We start from the raw sequence: 16,924 nt of genomic DNA, 5'->3' as shown, positions 1-16,924 counted from the left end.
ACATTACCTTAACATGTGACACCAGAGACTTACTTGACTTATATGTGTCCATTAGTAAGTAGTAGGCCTCAGGTATCAAATATTTACACAGTCATGCCTCTCAAAAGTACTGATGATCACTACATGCCTTTAGTTTAGCACCATATGTTTGTACTGAAAAATCATCATATAGAGAAGTTAGAAAGTAATGATATAAATTGCATTTTCTGACTTCACAGCCCTCAGAAGATCAAACAACAGGCAGGATGCAAAATGCAAAACAATGAAAGTAACAAGAGCAACTTATCCTTGTTTGTGCCATAGCAGTAACTTGATTTGCCCCCTCCCAAAAGAACATTCCATTCTTATTTGTGCCATAACTGTAATTCACCTTGGCTCACCCCAGAAGAGCAGTCTGTCCTTGTTTGTGCCTCAAAAGAACAGTGTATCTTTGTATGTGCCATAACAGTAACTCACCTTTGCTCCCCCCAAAAAGAGCATTCTGTACTTGTTTGTGCCATCCAACCTGCCCTTAAATTATTGGCAACTGCATATGATATGCATTGCTTGCCACTGTTGGACACTGCTTACTATTGCTCATCCTGGAGCACAGTGTTTGCTTAATGGTGTGTGATGTACATTATTTTCAAACAGTACACATTCCCAGTAAATGCGATAACTGGAATTGGTGGGAAATCATCATTCTCCATTGCTCTTGATCCATGAGAGACATGGCAGATGTTCATGGAGAAGGGTGAGAGATTTATGTCTCAGAGATGGGGTGTCCAAGAATCCAAGATTTTTGTTGGACTCTTAGTGAAACACAATAATCCCAGGTTGCTGTAGGTGGTGTATTCTGGTCCCAGTAAAAGTTAGAGGCTTGTGATAGTTTGGTCTGGACTGTGATCAGTGCCACCAGTATCCTCCACATTGGTGACCAATGCAGGCACCACTTTAGTGACCTACGTCAGAGGAAGAGGGGTACCCTTGATGCTTGGATGAAGGAATTTAGGACAGAGGACATCACACGCATGTGTAAGTATCAATTACAGAGAGTACTAGTAAGGTTTAAAAAGTGAATACAGGCAAAACTGGTATTCATAATGGTATTCTATTTTGTTTTTTCCACAGTTGCCATGGAGAGAAAGTGCAATGTTAGAAGCCATGCCAGTAGATTGGTGAGGATGAGGGAGGCATGTGGTGTGTATGCAGCACAAGAGTAGTGTTACTGTAGAAGTAAAAGTTAGATAGCTAGCCTTTTTGGTATTTTATACAGTTGTATCAAATTGAGCATGCATATTCCAACTGTAAAAGCAAGTATGCATGTATTAGTCTGTAGCACAAACCAGGAGTGCAATATTAGACTTTAGTCTGAGGTGGTGGGTTCAAATCCATACTTTCCAACTATACAGTGACTGTTAATTTTTCAATTATGTGTAACTTGATGGTTTAAAGTAACAGCTCTATACCCCTGGCACACATGTCCTGCTGTAAACTGTAATCTGGATAATTGCAGCATCCATATGTGCAATATATGCACATGTAAAAGAGCACTTGCTGCAGTCTTTAATATAGTGTGCATCTGTTAGGAGCTGGTAGTCTTAAAATGAATAAGTTATCTGTTAGGGGTAATAGTCTTAAGAGTAAAGGGTAAAAATTATAGAGTCAAATAATTGTATTAAAGTGTTGTATGTTACATATGAAGCTACTGATCTTCTCTTTTTTTCTTGCACATGAACCCTTACCTCTTTTTTTAATTTTATGTGTCATCAGAATGTGTCCATGTTATCCACATGTACCACATCACAAAATACTCCACAACACAGTGGGGTAGGCATGCCCCACAGGATCCCCTGCTCCCACTCCACTGGCCCTGACACTGTTGCCCAGCACATCTGGGAGCTGACCTGGCAGCACCACCTCTGCTGCCCCTGCACTACCTACTCCCTCAGGTAGTTCTGCCCTGTATGATAGGCCAGTGGATGCCTCCTGGAGTAGTGGCAGGGATGGTAAGTTTATCACCCACACTGAACTGCCAGGGAGTTCAGGGAGTAGGGTTATGTGCCACATTATTGGTGCACACATATGCAGAATGGAGGGTCCGTTCTCCCTCATTTTCTGTAGGACCAGTACAAGGAGGAGACATCAAGCACTCCAGCTAGTGGTTGAGTGAGGTAACAATGATGACAGTCCTGTGAATGAGGATTCGTTTCTCACTGTCAACAAGCTTGATGCCCATGGGTCCTGGATACCCTCAGCCTCACCCAATCCATGGTGTCCACTGACCTCTTCTGTCCATCACCATCCTTGTGACTTGTCTTGTTTGTCTTGTCTGTCTACAATTGCTTCCTCACATACCCAATTTCCCAGACCCAGACATACCTACGCCCCTTCCCCAACATTCCTCTCTCTCTGTTCTAAAAAAAAATGGGCACCTGTCCCAGAGAAAAAAATTGTCCCATACATAGCTTTCCATTTCAAATGTGTCTTCTTGACACTATTGATTCAGTCCATTTGGCTATACAACATGATTGTTTTGTGGTCACCCCTCTCTCTCTGGAGGTGACAGTCCAAATTCAGTTAAAATTCTGCATATATTATTAGTTTTTACTATTGAAGAAATAGTTAGCTATGGTTCTTTCCTACCTCCCTCCTGCATATTTTTGTATTGCTTTCCATTTGTTTTCCCCCTATTTGCTCCCCCATTTCACCGCTGTCCTATCTTCCCCATTTCTTTTCTTTAATGCATTATTGTGTGATGGTGTGCATTGCACACCAACACACACCAAAGGCAAAGAAAAAGTAGTTAAAAGTATTAGATATAGCTGTATTCAAACAGTGCAAGCTGTCCCCCAAAATGAACATATTACTGCATTAACACTTGCTGTCACAAAGTCAGTAAAGTAACAGGTGTATTCCAAAGACTTAATACTGTCAGACTTTAGCATCCTCATTTCACCACTGTCCTATCTTCCACATTTCCTTTCTTTAATACATTATTGCATGATGGCATGCTTCACTCACCAACTCGCAATAACCATAAAGCAAAATTAGTTAAAATTATTGGATATAGTTATATTCAAACTCAGTACCATCAGATTCCGTAAAGGAAAGTATCATTGCATTAACATCTGCTGCCACAGAGTCAGTTAAGTAGCAGGTGTGTTACAGAGACTCAGTACTAACTTTCAGACTTAGCAATGCTGCTCGCATTTCTGCAGTGCTTAGCAATGCACAAACATGTATCTTGCATGCGTATACACTTTTCTGTAGCTCAAACCTTTTGCCCCTCTTGCTATTGAAATGTATACATTATGCTGTGTTTCTGTTGTTTATGCTTCACTTCCTTTGTACGACATGAAAGTACATGTAGAAACAGTACAAACTGAGGGCCCAATCTAATTGTATGTCATATATTTAAAATACATCTATTTGTTGACACCCCCCCAAGCACTACAACCCTGGGGTCTCAGTACTTTTCCCACACATATATCAACCACACTACAAAATGTAATATCAAATTTGTGCTATGCAATGCACATCAGTCTGGTAATATGCAGAACTACAACTACTGACCCATACACCTAAAAAGCCTTATCTGCATGGCTACTGCAGTAATCAGCATGGACTATGTCCACAGAGACAGAGGTGACCTTCAACAAACTTGACCCAGCCCATTTTGGATTTTGCAAAGGAAGATCTTGCTTATTGACCTTTGTGGACTTCTTGGATACTGACCCCAAAGACCTAGATGAGGGATAACAGGACATACCACCTATGTTGAGTTATCCAAGGCCTTTGACACTATCCCCCATTCATGTCTCATAGTGAAGATCTCCCATTTGGGAATTAGACCATATAGTACTAGACAGAGACACAACTGGCTCAATAACAGAAAACACACACACACACAAAGTTGGGGACTGCACCTCTACCACTAGTCCACACACCAGTGGAATACCACAAGGATCTGCGCTGGGCCATCAACTGTTTGGGAAATGCTTTCCTGGAGCACAGACAACAATAGATGGCCTGTTTAACAAGTTTGCAAATGATTGTTAACTGGATACACTCATATAGAGTTCCCCGGTGATGGTAACATATTACGATAGGGGCTAACAGAGACAGATGACTGGTGACAAACTCATGGACTGAACTTTAAGCATACAATGACTTTGTCACCTTTGTCAGTGAAGTACCCCTGTTAATTATGATGTACATAGCACCACCCTAAGATCAAACACAAGGTTGTGAGACTTAGAAACACATGTTGATAGCAATCTATACTTTCATCTTTATGTGCCCATAGTGGTGACACACAAAATCTGCATTGCGTACATCATACATATGGACATCACATCCAAGACCAAGGTAGTCATACCTCTGCTGTACTCTACCCTTATCATACCAGTAATGGAGTACAATGCTCACATCTCTCTGTACCTCACTAAACACCTTCAGCAATTGGAGAGAACACAGATTTGTGCCTGAGGGACTCCCAGGCCTCCAAACATGACATACATGGAAAGACTAATATACCTGTCACTGTACTCGGTATCATGCAAACTGCTGAGAGGTGACCTATGGCTGCCCTGTAGAGCAGTCTCAGACCTTGGCCTTCTGTAAATGGTGGACATCTGCAATTCAAATAGGACAGCTATAATTTCCCCAGGGTTTTCAATATAGCCTGTGACATAAACAGGACATGCTGGGGAGACATATATATCTCACAACAATTCACACTTTTCTGTAATAGGCTCCCACTGCATGTGAACCAGTGCTCCTCAGTAACTCTGTTCAAGTGCAACCTTGACTACTGATTGGGTGACTGTAAAGTCACTGGGCTGGCACCTATGTCCCTCATGGACAGGCCAGTTGGTGCTGCTCACAAACACACACTGCTAAAAATGACCATCCAACTGTGCTCAATAATGTTACTTGTGTTTTTACACAGCTAGGCTTCTAAAGACCCTAGTGCTATTAGGCTAGTGGCCTCATATAAACCTCTGAAGCTATGTGCTTATGCAGACCTCACAACCTGTTGTCAACCACATGGCCTGCTGATATCATCTACTATACGTTCACCTGCACTCTTGTATAAAACAGACTTGTGCCATAATGCTTGTATAACGTACTGTGCTCTGTAATCTGTGTACTTAAATAGGTAAGGGTTCTGTTCTCGCTGCAGTTGACTGTGTGTCTAGACAGCAGAGCAGATGTGTGTATCCTACAGTTACTTCTCCAATTTGCCAATATTTTGATACTTGTGCATGCCTACACATCCATTTCATACATGCCTCACAACCTGTTGTCAACCACATGGCCTGCTAATGTCACCTACTACAAATTCACCTTTCCTCTTGTATAAATCAGACATGTGCATCATGCTTGCGTAATATACTGTGTTCTGTAGTCCGTATACTTGGATAGGTAGGGATTCTATTTTTACTGCAGTCAACTGGGGGGGGGGGGCGGGGTGTGATCTGTTGCTTGACATTACAGAGAGCCTTTTACACCAGCATGTGGGACACTTTTATCTTCTCAACAGACACTGCTGATGTCATCAGCTGTAAAGTGTTGTCTGACACACTCCAACTTTGACTTGAGCTGTTGTACTTGAGTAAAGTACTGTGTTCTGTAGTCTGTGTACTTAGGGATTCTATTCTGACTGCAGTCATCTGTATGTGAGCTGTTGATTGACAAAACAGACAGCATTTTACACCAACATGTGAGACACTGTCATCTTCTCCTCAACAGACACTGCTGATGTCATCAGCTATATCACATTTTTGGATATGCAGTACTCCCACTAGGCAAGGTCAGGCAGAAGTCGCTTCATCCTATACAATAAAGTTTACAGTGACATGGCTTTCAGTCTATCCATATACATCATGGCATGGTTTGGATGTCCTGTGTTATCTTGCTGAGAAAGCCCTGTGGTCTCTCCAGCTGCTACATGTGTCTGGTGAGGTACATGTAAAAAAGAGCATTATACTCTATTAGTGCTGTAATGAGGTTCGACTACAGTGCTGTCATACAATCCTAAGATATCAATAGGATGACATATCTTAGGATGTGCATAACATAGGTTTTCAATAGCAGTGTGGACAGTTGATGGTCAAAGTTCAGATTGCTATCTAAATGTGTTCCCAGTGCTTGCATCACCGAGTTTCTGCATAGCAGAACTGTTGTCAATGCTGTTATTAAAATGGAACTTAATTTTTCAGATAAACAGCATTAAAACATACATTTCTGCATTTATTTGTAGATTGTGTGCCTTTGCCACCATTCAGTTGTATGTATGTTAGCTCCTCCTGTACTATGTTATCCCCATTGGTGGACTCAATGATTGCACACAATATGCAAGAGTCAGCAAACCTGGTAAGGCAAAGGCCATATACTTTAGCCTGAACTGTCGAGAAATACAGTTGAAACAGTGAAGAGCCAAGCACAGATCCCTGGCGTTTGCCAGTGGTGACATCTCTGCTGGTACAGGTCGATTCACCAACTTTTACATGATGTGTTCTGTGAGTGAGTCAGTTGTTTACTCATTAGCTAATGTAAGTTTAATCTCCAACTTGTTTTTTTTTCTCAATGATACTTGCATGTGTGATTGTGTCAAAACCCCAGGCCAGATCCCAATAGGCAGTATACACTGTCTTACCTTCATTCAGTCCTATCACATGGAATCAATGTGCTGTGACAACATCAAAGAACACCACTGACATGACCCAGCACATAATATGGTTGAATACACAGTTCAACACACCTTCCACATGGCCTATGTTCCCATACAAGTGTGTATATCAACATACATCTACTTGAGTTGGGAGCACAGCACTTGATGCATGCAAATTGAGGAGACATCCTGAATCTCCTCAATTTGTGAGGTAGGCCAACATGTTATCATGGACCTCCTCTACATGTACATTAGTAAAATTTTAGGTGTGTACACTAACCTGTTTGAGTTATTGCTGCATCAGGTCCGTTACATCTGATATTTGTCCTCAAAGATCATCGAGGGCATGCGTGATGACAACGGTATCATTGTGTGGAACTTGAACAGGTCAAGGCATTTAAAAAAATCCACACTGAGGTATTCATTCAACACTGTCATATGTGGCCATAGACAGCTATATCACCAAATGAGTAGATCAGTATATAACATATGTGGTATCTCACTATGTTGAAATATGTGACGTGATGTGTATCTCAGATCCAGTGATCAGGTTGGTAAATCAGGGGTGTCTGCTAGGCCCTTTCCTGCCCATTAGTTCAGCGACTGACATCACAGATGACATACACATGCTGTGTCCAAACAGCTGCCTGAAGGACTACAGCTTGTGTGCAATCATTGATTCCAACTCTGATATTAGTATAATACAGACAGTATCAACACATACCAGAGACTGCTGCCACAGCTATGATAACACCTGCATTGATGGGACACATGGAGGGATTTGTTTAATCAGGAAACAGACACGCCACCCAAGTATAATGTGGACATCACACCCTATAATCAGACCTATTGGTATGTGACCTGTGTCCTGGTGTAGAGATAAGGGGTACATCCACCAGCATGTGGTCGCAGTGCTGACTACTCCCTTGAATGTAGCACAAGTACTGGGTATGTAAAGGACATGCACATCAGAACCCATAATAACTTTATGGTTCCCAGACTTCATCACACCAATAACTGCTTACAGTGCACCCTTCTTCATGTACCTCCCTTCACATCTTCCAGTGATATGTAACTGAAGTGTAGCACCTTAGTCACAGTGTACTGTCACATAGCTTATTGGTCATACTTAGGTATTCTTTCTGTGGAGCATACATGACTGTCTGATGGTGCGGAACAACAGTAGGTTTATAGGTGTTTCCTAGGCTAATGACCATAAGGCACTTTTACTTTTTATGCCTTGCCTTGCATCCCAAATATCTGACAAGTTCTGATACCCTTGATAAGTGTAAGTGGGGGCTTGGGAGATAACACATTTACAAGCAGGGGCTTGGGAGATGAACCACTTACAGGTTGTCTTTGTCCATTAGAGACGTAGGTGCCAAACCAGGGATGAATTTCCTGTTCCCCATCCAGTTGTCCAAATTGGACTTAAGTTGGGTTAGAGAGGAACTCTACTTCACATGGATGGGAAGCCTGTTCCAGAGACGGGGTAGTCTCTGGGATACATGCCTATCTTTCCAGGAGGTCCTATTTATATCACAGGCAAGGTTTAGGTCTTTAGAACGGGTAATTCTGGTGCTGTGTGTTTTGTGGATATACAGGAGGTTCGTCAGAATGGGGTCTGTTAATGTCCTGTATGCCAGGCATAGATCTCTCCTCAAAAGCCTGTAGGAGGCAGAATACAGGGATAGGTCCTTGAGGAGGTCTAAGTAGGACATTTTGCTTACTCCCTTTATTCTTTTAGTGAGGAACTTCTGTGGACATTCCAGTTGTTGATTATGCCTGGCTAGACACATACCAAAGGGGGCATTGTACTCAGTGATAGGCTTGATGAATGCTTAATACAGTGGAATAATGACTTCTTTGGACCTAGATGCCATACCTTTGTTTATAAGTCGCACAACATAGAATGATTTTCTCACTACTGTAGACATGTGATTGTCAAAGGCTAGATTACTGTGTGTGTGTCCATAACTACTGGCTCAACTCTAAGGGGTGTGTTGCCAATATGTTTGTTACCAGGAGTGGATGATTTCCTGACAGCTACTATTATGTATTCATTGTAATTTAGTTTTAGTCCATGGATCTGACACCAGTTTTTTGTTTGTGTCAGCCCTTCCTGGAGAACATCTGTGTCAGTATGGGATTCAGTGACAGCTCATAATTTGCAGTCATCTGAAAATGTAGTCAGCCGGAGACCATTTACCTTGGCCTTGACTTCAAAGACGTCCCAAAAAGGAGTGGTCCAAGGACAGATCCCTGAAGGGCTCCATTCCTAATTCACCTCTTTGTAAAGGTGGACTCCCCATTTCTAACTTCATGGGTCCTGCCTGTGAGGCAGTTGGCTATCAACCTGGTGATATATGGGTTTGTACCTAACCTTTTGAGTTTGTCAGCAATCTCCAAGTGGGGTATTGTGTAAATGACTTGGCTAGGTGAAGGTAGGCATTGTGAACCATTTTTCCGTCATCCATCACTTTGGTGATCTTCTGAAAGAAGTCCATCAGGTTGAGTAGGCATGTCCTGCCCTTGGCAAAACCATACTGGGTTGGGTCCAGTGTTTGGAGGTTTACTATATCACTATTGATCATTTCCATGATAGCTCCTTCCATGACTTTACATATAAGACTAGTGATACTTATGGGTCTGTAGTTTCCAGGGTCTGTAGATGGGCCACCCTTGTGCAGAGGGATGACTGTTGTTCTCATTCATGCGGCATGAAGCCTGTTTGGAAGCTACAGTTAAATAGCAATTCCAGACTGCCTGATAGGTCATGTTTCATGCTGTTTAGATGGCATTGTGGGATATTGTCTGGCCCCATTGTTGCAGTGTTCTTGGCCTTAAAGAGTTGTTACACCTGATACATGTGTGCTACCTGTTCAGCGTATGCACACACTGCATACATAGATATTTGACATCATTAATGGCATGTATATCATTTGTGACAGTGTGGATTGTGCCCTAGATATATGCCATGCACACAAAGCAAGTAGCCTGTATTGACCACACTGTCACATACAGGTACAGCTGTGTCCATCCTAACACCTCATGCAGACATTACAGTACCAAGACAGTGTGCGTGGTCACCCTCATAGTGTGGGGCTGTATCATAAGAGTTGTCAAGTATGTGTGCAGGCTCATCTGTTATTACTCCACATCACATGTTACATCAGAGGCATTTGATTAGTGATGATGTTATTCTGATATTGTCCATGATTGTGGTTGGGTTTTGTAATGTTTGCCATGATCCTTTACCTGTGGCCACCTTGCTGAAGACCTCTGCTGAGAGTACACTCATATTCAGGTATATCATTTTGCACAGCTTCCCAGTATGCACAATACCCCAGTTGTATGTCAGATCCCTTACCTGTGGCCACCTTGCTGGAGACCTCTGCTGAGAGTACACTCATATTCAGGTACATCATTTTGCACAACTTCCCAGTATGCACAATACCCCAGTTCTATGTCAGATTCCTGATAGATGTCCTCTGCGTTCCGCGTTATTCATGCAAAGGATGCTCATCACACACAGACATCTTCCCTGTTATGTCACCTTTTATGACAGGTCACAGACAACACATTTTGACTGTACAGGCTATATTGTACCATATAGATATGTGCTTGGTGATGTTGCTACAACCATCTACCATTGATATGCCCTCTTCTGCTCTACATATGGGAGTTTCACCTGTACTCTTTCCCTGTGTTCATTCCTACAATTCATTTGTGTGTCCCTATTAAATGCACACACTTCCCCTGGGTGATCGTTTTACATGGCAGTCCCATGTCCTGTTACAGATCATTAACACAGCTTCAGTACAGCATGCCAGAAATGTACTCTATACTGTAAGTACACTGTCCTGTACTGTGTTTGGACCATATACTTCATGTTCATACCTCTCAGCTGTCCAGATATTCGCAGGATGTCCAGATGTTTTCCTTAATAAATATGTGGCTTCCTGCCATGTCACTGGGATGATCTCTGGACTGATATGGCTCAATATGCATTTGAATGCATACCTCTCAACTGTCCTGATCTGTGCAGAATGTTCAGTTTTTGTCTCATTTTTGTGATCTTTTCCTCATAACATTTTTCCTGGCAAATCATTGCCATGTCATTGCAGAGTGCAGTCAGAAACTGATGACTGACATTTGAGTTTCAAACTTCATGTTCTTAAGAATGTTCATGCTAATGTACAACCTCTGTATGTTCTATCAACTTCCTAAGCTTTTCACTGCAGTATTAAAAAGCTGTTCCTATTTCAGCCATTCCTTCCTATTATTATGGCTTTGTACACATTTGTCATTCTAAGAGGTTATGAGAGCAACATTTCTATGTGACATCTATGCCAAATATGTCCCTACTACTGGTTATTTCTCCTCTCATTAAGATGGCCTCTTTGCAGATGTGTTGCACTAACACAATGACCGCTACTTGCAAAACCCCTGGTGATCATTGTGGCATTGCATGCAAACTGGCACACCATAGGTATTCTTCCTTACATGGAATTGCTAGCCACGTTTTCTGACAAGGTTTCACTATATGTAAAGCCCTGGTGGTCATTGTGGCATTCCATGCAAATGCTCTCCTTTACATGAAATTCGCTTATGAGGGTTCGCTGCCAACAACACTGTTGTGAGCCATGAAACATAGCTTAGGCACACTGCGTCTCATGAATATGCACTGCGCACTACCACACGCCATGCACCATTGTGCAAACATGTAAACTCCGTGTAGGCTCTGCATGAAGCCTACGTGGAGTTTATTGAATCCCTCGGATAGCATTATACCAGAGGGATATTTCCATTTGGTAAGTAAATGCATTTCATTTTCATGTTTCAATGCAACATTTGCTGGTATATCTCTCAGATTAATCAGATGTTTATTACAACCTAGAGATATAGATTATCAACTTGCCATTTTTATTCTTTTTTTTTCATACAGACACGGTTGAGACTATGAGAAATGCACCAAGATCTTCCTGAGTATGCCTCTAGGCCATGATATTTGACACAGTACAGTTGTTTAAGTATAGCAGATTAAGTACAAAATGAAGGTATTCAAGTTCACACCAGTTCAGCTGACATGAGGATAAGCATCTGTGAGCTCTATGGTGGTGAAGAGCTGCAAAATGTGCTTTTATATTATAATATTATAAGGTTATTTTATTATGTGAAGTTGGAATGGTGATAGGCCATTTCATAGATAAGCTAATTAGTGCAGAAGGAAATTCAGTATGTGATCATCATACCAGCAGGTGGTTCAAAAGCCAACAATAACCCTAGGTCAAAAGCAGGAAGATTCTGACATTAGAGTAAGCTGGCATGCTCCCCATCTGTACTGGCAAAGATGCTGACATGTACAGCAGGGGAACAAATTGAAGAACTTGTATGCACTAAATATTTAAATCAGTGCAGCTCTGGTACAATAAAGGCTGTCTTCCCTCTAGTAGTTCCTTAGTTTCATAAACAAACCATGTCGAAAATTCAATATTCAAAGACTTTAAGCATGGTTTGTTTATGAAACTAAGGAACTACTAGAGGGAAGACAGCCTTTATTGTACCGGAGCTGCACTGATTTAAGTATTTGGTGCCTTTGGTTCTTTTTGGATTACTAACTTGTATGCATTCCCTTCTGCATGTGCACAAATATGTCCTTATGGTTATGTGAAGCAGGATGTGATGTGGTCAGTAACCACATAATTGATCTAATGATCAGTGACTTACTTGTGTACCATTTGTTGTGTTCTATTTGATTGCTTCACATATAGACACAAGTATGCAATACTTTATTGTATCTTGGCACAGTAAAACTGACCTAGTTAAATGCAACCCAGTCTTCTCCAGCAACTCAATAAATTCCTGAAACCTAGTTGTGCGAACACATACTGTGTAGTGCACACACTTCGTGGGATCACAGGCACTTTCAACAAAGATATTAATGGCTCCCTGCTGTCCATATCAACCTATCAGTCAGTTCTACTGGAGGCCATATCAACTTGTTCTACCCTTGGTGCCCTGGCAGCAGTCGGACTACACTGGTCTGCAGCTTCAGAGTTGCTGGCGGGAATAATAGCCATTTACTGAAATTACAGATACAAATGGAAAGAAAAAAAAGAGTTAACAGTTGCTAATTTAGCAGAGCTGGGTACACATTCAATAGCTTTATAAAGTCATAGTGCTGGCTTTGTGTGGGACATCTTTGAGTTATCAGTGATGCAATCAAGTGGTCAGGGAGATGTAACTTGTGTAGTTGGAACATTGTCAAAGGTATTAGTCATCTAATTGTCCTGGGTTCTCATGTACTGGAAAAGGGATATTACAATTATGATGGAGGCATTTGCGTAGAAACAAGAATTTTATCATATCTGAGTTAAGATGCAGCCATTTTATGATAAGCCATTCTTACAAATAATTATAGCATGCTTGCAGATTAACTTCACATTGTAATGGAAATATCTGCAAAGTGATAGTTGAGTAATTTGCAGACTGGACAAATCTGGCCTGAGCTCAATGATTTAATTCCCAGTTACAGCAAACAATAATGGAGTTAGGGTGTAAACCCATCAAACACCTATATCAACTGCCATGAAAGAAGAGGGGAAGTAGTTCCAACTAACAGCTTGTAGTCTCTGTGATTTAACAATATTTAGAAACATAGCATTGGTTCCATGGTTTAGATGACAACCATATTAAGTTTGATAGAATGTATTGCATTAGAAATTAAGTTTCAGTTTGATAGAATTAGTAGCTTTAGCAAAATAATACAATACCACATTTCTATTATAAAGAACAAGTCTTATTTGTGAAGGTATCTTGTAATTTTTCAGTTTTAGTCATTTTTACAATTGCTGCAAAATCCCTGTGTTGAATAGCTGCCTTCTTATAAATGGTATGCCTTTGTGTTTATTTATTTAGTTTTTACTTGTTCAAGACATTATGTTGTATAATTACTGGTCTTACCTGTCAATAGGCTATGTAAGTTTTTTTTATTTATCAATAATCTATTAGCTCTTCCAATTCTTCCTATGGTATTAAAGTCATTTCCAAAATGTTACTTAAAACAAGGAAAGTCGTATTACTTTTTTCCCCCTTCTTTTATATCAAACATTCTTATGTTGTATCTTCTGGCTTTATTCTCAATCATTTTATTATTTTAGAGCATTTGTTGTCTGCAAATCATTTACTTCCATGTACAGTAATAGCAGTCTAGTGTATGTTACTGCAGCAACCTCTTCCAATTGGTTTACTTTAATAACAATACCTGGGTCTATATTATATTCTCGAAAGCTGACAATGTCGAATCTGACATTGTCGACATGAGAATATCGAACGCTCAGAATCTGGAGCGTGTAAATGGAAATCTCTGTAAGAGGTGATTTCCATTTACTGCAATGTAGTGCGGTCTCGGAGTTGATATATTTAAGTAGCGGGGGGTGTGGGGGGTGCAGGGGGTTTGCCCCCCCTGCTTAAACCCATTAGGGTACTTTTTTTTTTTGTCTTTTTATGAGGTCAGTGTTTGAAGACATCGACCATATGGTGTTGACCATATCTTGTTCAATGTTTTCAAACGTCAAGCTTATAATATAGACCCCATTACCCAGTACAGTAGATTTTCTGTCAGGACTTATAACTCTGATTGTTTTCATGAATCTTAGTTAAAAATTATGCACATTTCTGACAGTTACACCAGTATCATATGTCCTTGTCACTTTTTGAATTGATAGAAGTTATTTCAATTAAATTACCTTTGGCAGGCAACAGATTCCCTTCTTTTTATTTCACCATCATTATCAAGGCTTTTGTAGCAGTAAAGTACCTCAAGTTAACTTTGGCAAGCCGGGAGAGTTTCTGCTACTCAACCAGTTTATTAGTTTTGAGTCAGGAAAGGCTTACAATGAGGAGTGGCTTCCAGGGAAAACTTTTTAGGTGTACTGTGTTTATTTTTTTTTTTATTTTTGTAGACAGCATTAGTTAACAAAAGCTACCAAAATTATTATTTTTTATTATTTATGAGATTTTATATTTATGAATAAAGGATGACTGGAGAAATTTTGATGATGAACATGCTACAGAACTTCTTGCAGGTCCTCCCATGCTCAGAAGTCCTCCAAGATAATTATTTTCTTAGTAAAGTAATCTATTGAACAAAAGATGGATACTTCTGCTTAAGCATTCTTGTAATGGAGAGACCACAAGAAATATGTGGCTAGAGTAAATGCAGTACATCTATATTTTAATTTGAGAAATGGGTGAAGCAGAACTCCTTTATGAATAATGAAATATTTTAAAGTATATTTTTGCTCTTATTAAAATCTTTCTTCTAATTATCTCCTCTAGTGAAGACTGTGAGTTTACAGTGGAACCTGCACTAAACTGGGTCAGTTGACATCAATTTATTCAGCATCTCTCTTAAATATAAGTTGCTTAGTTTTCATGTGAATACTTGACTTACAATTGTATAACCCAGTTATTTCAACTATGATGTCTAAAATCACTTTTTCAACAAAATATGCTCATGAGTTCTGTCAGCTGTATGAGACAGTATTTTTTTATTGTGTTCATGAGTGTCTCCTTGAAAACAAATGTTTGCAATTGTGCGCTTGGATAAAAAGTTTAGAACATAATGTTCACCCTTGCTGTGTATCTTTTGGGGGTCTAGATTTTACCACTCACATGGTTTGTTATAAGAATGCTACTGTACAAGCATATCTATTTAGCTGATGAATTTGTGCCATGAGCTGCCAGTGAAATCAGTCATAAGACTGGTACAGCAAAAGTTATTGTACACAAAGAATGCTATTATGCAACTGAACATTAATTTTCACTTTAGATTTTCATATCAAAGTAAGTATGTCCTGACCTGTAGGAGAATGGCTCTACAATGCCATTTATGCAGTGGCTTTAGTTATTTTTATGTCTTGTGGTTTGAGGAGGCAAAAGCAGAAATTATTTCTTTGCTATTCTCCAAGAACCTCAATTTCTGTCACAGAAAAGTAGGCCAGATGTCTGAAAACCATTGCTGTTAAGTGCCTTTCTTCTTAACATTGAAGTTTGTATCATTCTGCCTCAATGACAAAGCAACTTAAATTGAGTGTTAAAAACTGAGTCTATGGCTCTCACAGTTAAATTCACACATTTTCTGTTGAGCCTGTCTTTGAAGGGCAGTCCAAGCCTGACCTGAAATAAACCACTCAACTGACAGTAAAATGAAGAAAATCTCATATGACTTGAGAAGACAGACTGTGGTTTTGGCATCAGATGAATGCAGAAAGATTGCTATTCTAACATGTCAGTTAATGGCATTTAGTACAGTTCCTTAGCAGATGTGTCTTAAATTATGGAGACTAAGAAAGTAAACAAGATAATCATGAAAGTAACTTTCAGATCACATGTGATTCCAGTTCAATAAATATATCAGAGGTGATGGTAAGGGATATACAAACTCAAAACTTAAAGCAGAATAAGGAAGTATATCATCTCTCTGTAGCAAGCAAGGTCCACATATCAGAAAAGGCAGTCTGGAATTATGACACTGCAGTATGTTATGATTTTGTAATACATCACATATTTAGATTATTTATTCATTCTTACTTATGAGGTAAGTACACTGCTCATACATATTGTAATTTTAGACATGGACTTAGATTGTATGAATACATAATTAAACTCTTACAGGCTTTAACATTTAGTTTTAATACTTAATGAAATGCTAAAGGATGTGGGATTTGAAATTAGACATTGTGGGTCTATATTACAAACTCGAAGTTACTGAACTTCGAATACCATATGGTCAACGCCATATGATCGAAGTTCAGTAACTTTGAATACGTAATAAAAAAAATAAAAAAAGAAAGGAAACAGAAGAAAGTGCTGTAAGCAGGGGGGCAAGCCCCTGCAGCCCCCATACCCCTTGCTACTTAAATATACCAACTCCGAGATCGTGCTACAGTGTAGAAAATGGAAATTTTCCATTTCCGCACTGTATTGCACTGAAGTGCGATCTCGGAGTTGGTATATTTAAGTAGTGGGGGGTGTTGGTGGTGCAGGGGGGTTTGCCCCCTGCTTACAGCAATTAGTTGTCATTCCTTTTATTTTTTTATTATGTATTCGATGTTACTGAACTTCGATCATATGGTGTCGACCATATGGTATTCGAAGTTCAGTAACTTTGAATTTGTAATAGGTAACCATACATTGCATATACTGTATATTGCTCATTTGACATATCTGGCTGAAGAATAATAATACTTCAAAAATGTT

Source organism: Protopterus annectens, chromosome 14.part0 (assembly GCF_019279795.1).
Source record: "Protopterus annectens isolate FY-2018-M chromosome 14.part0, PAN1.0, whole genome shotgun sequence".
Lineage (NCBI taxonomy): Eukaryota > Metazoa > Chordata > Ceratodontiformes > Protopteridae > Protopterus > Protopterus annectens.
Note: the sequence above shows the minus strand (reverse complement) of the source record.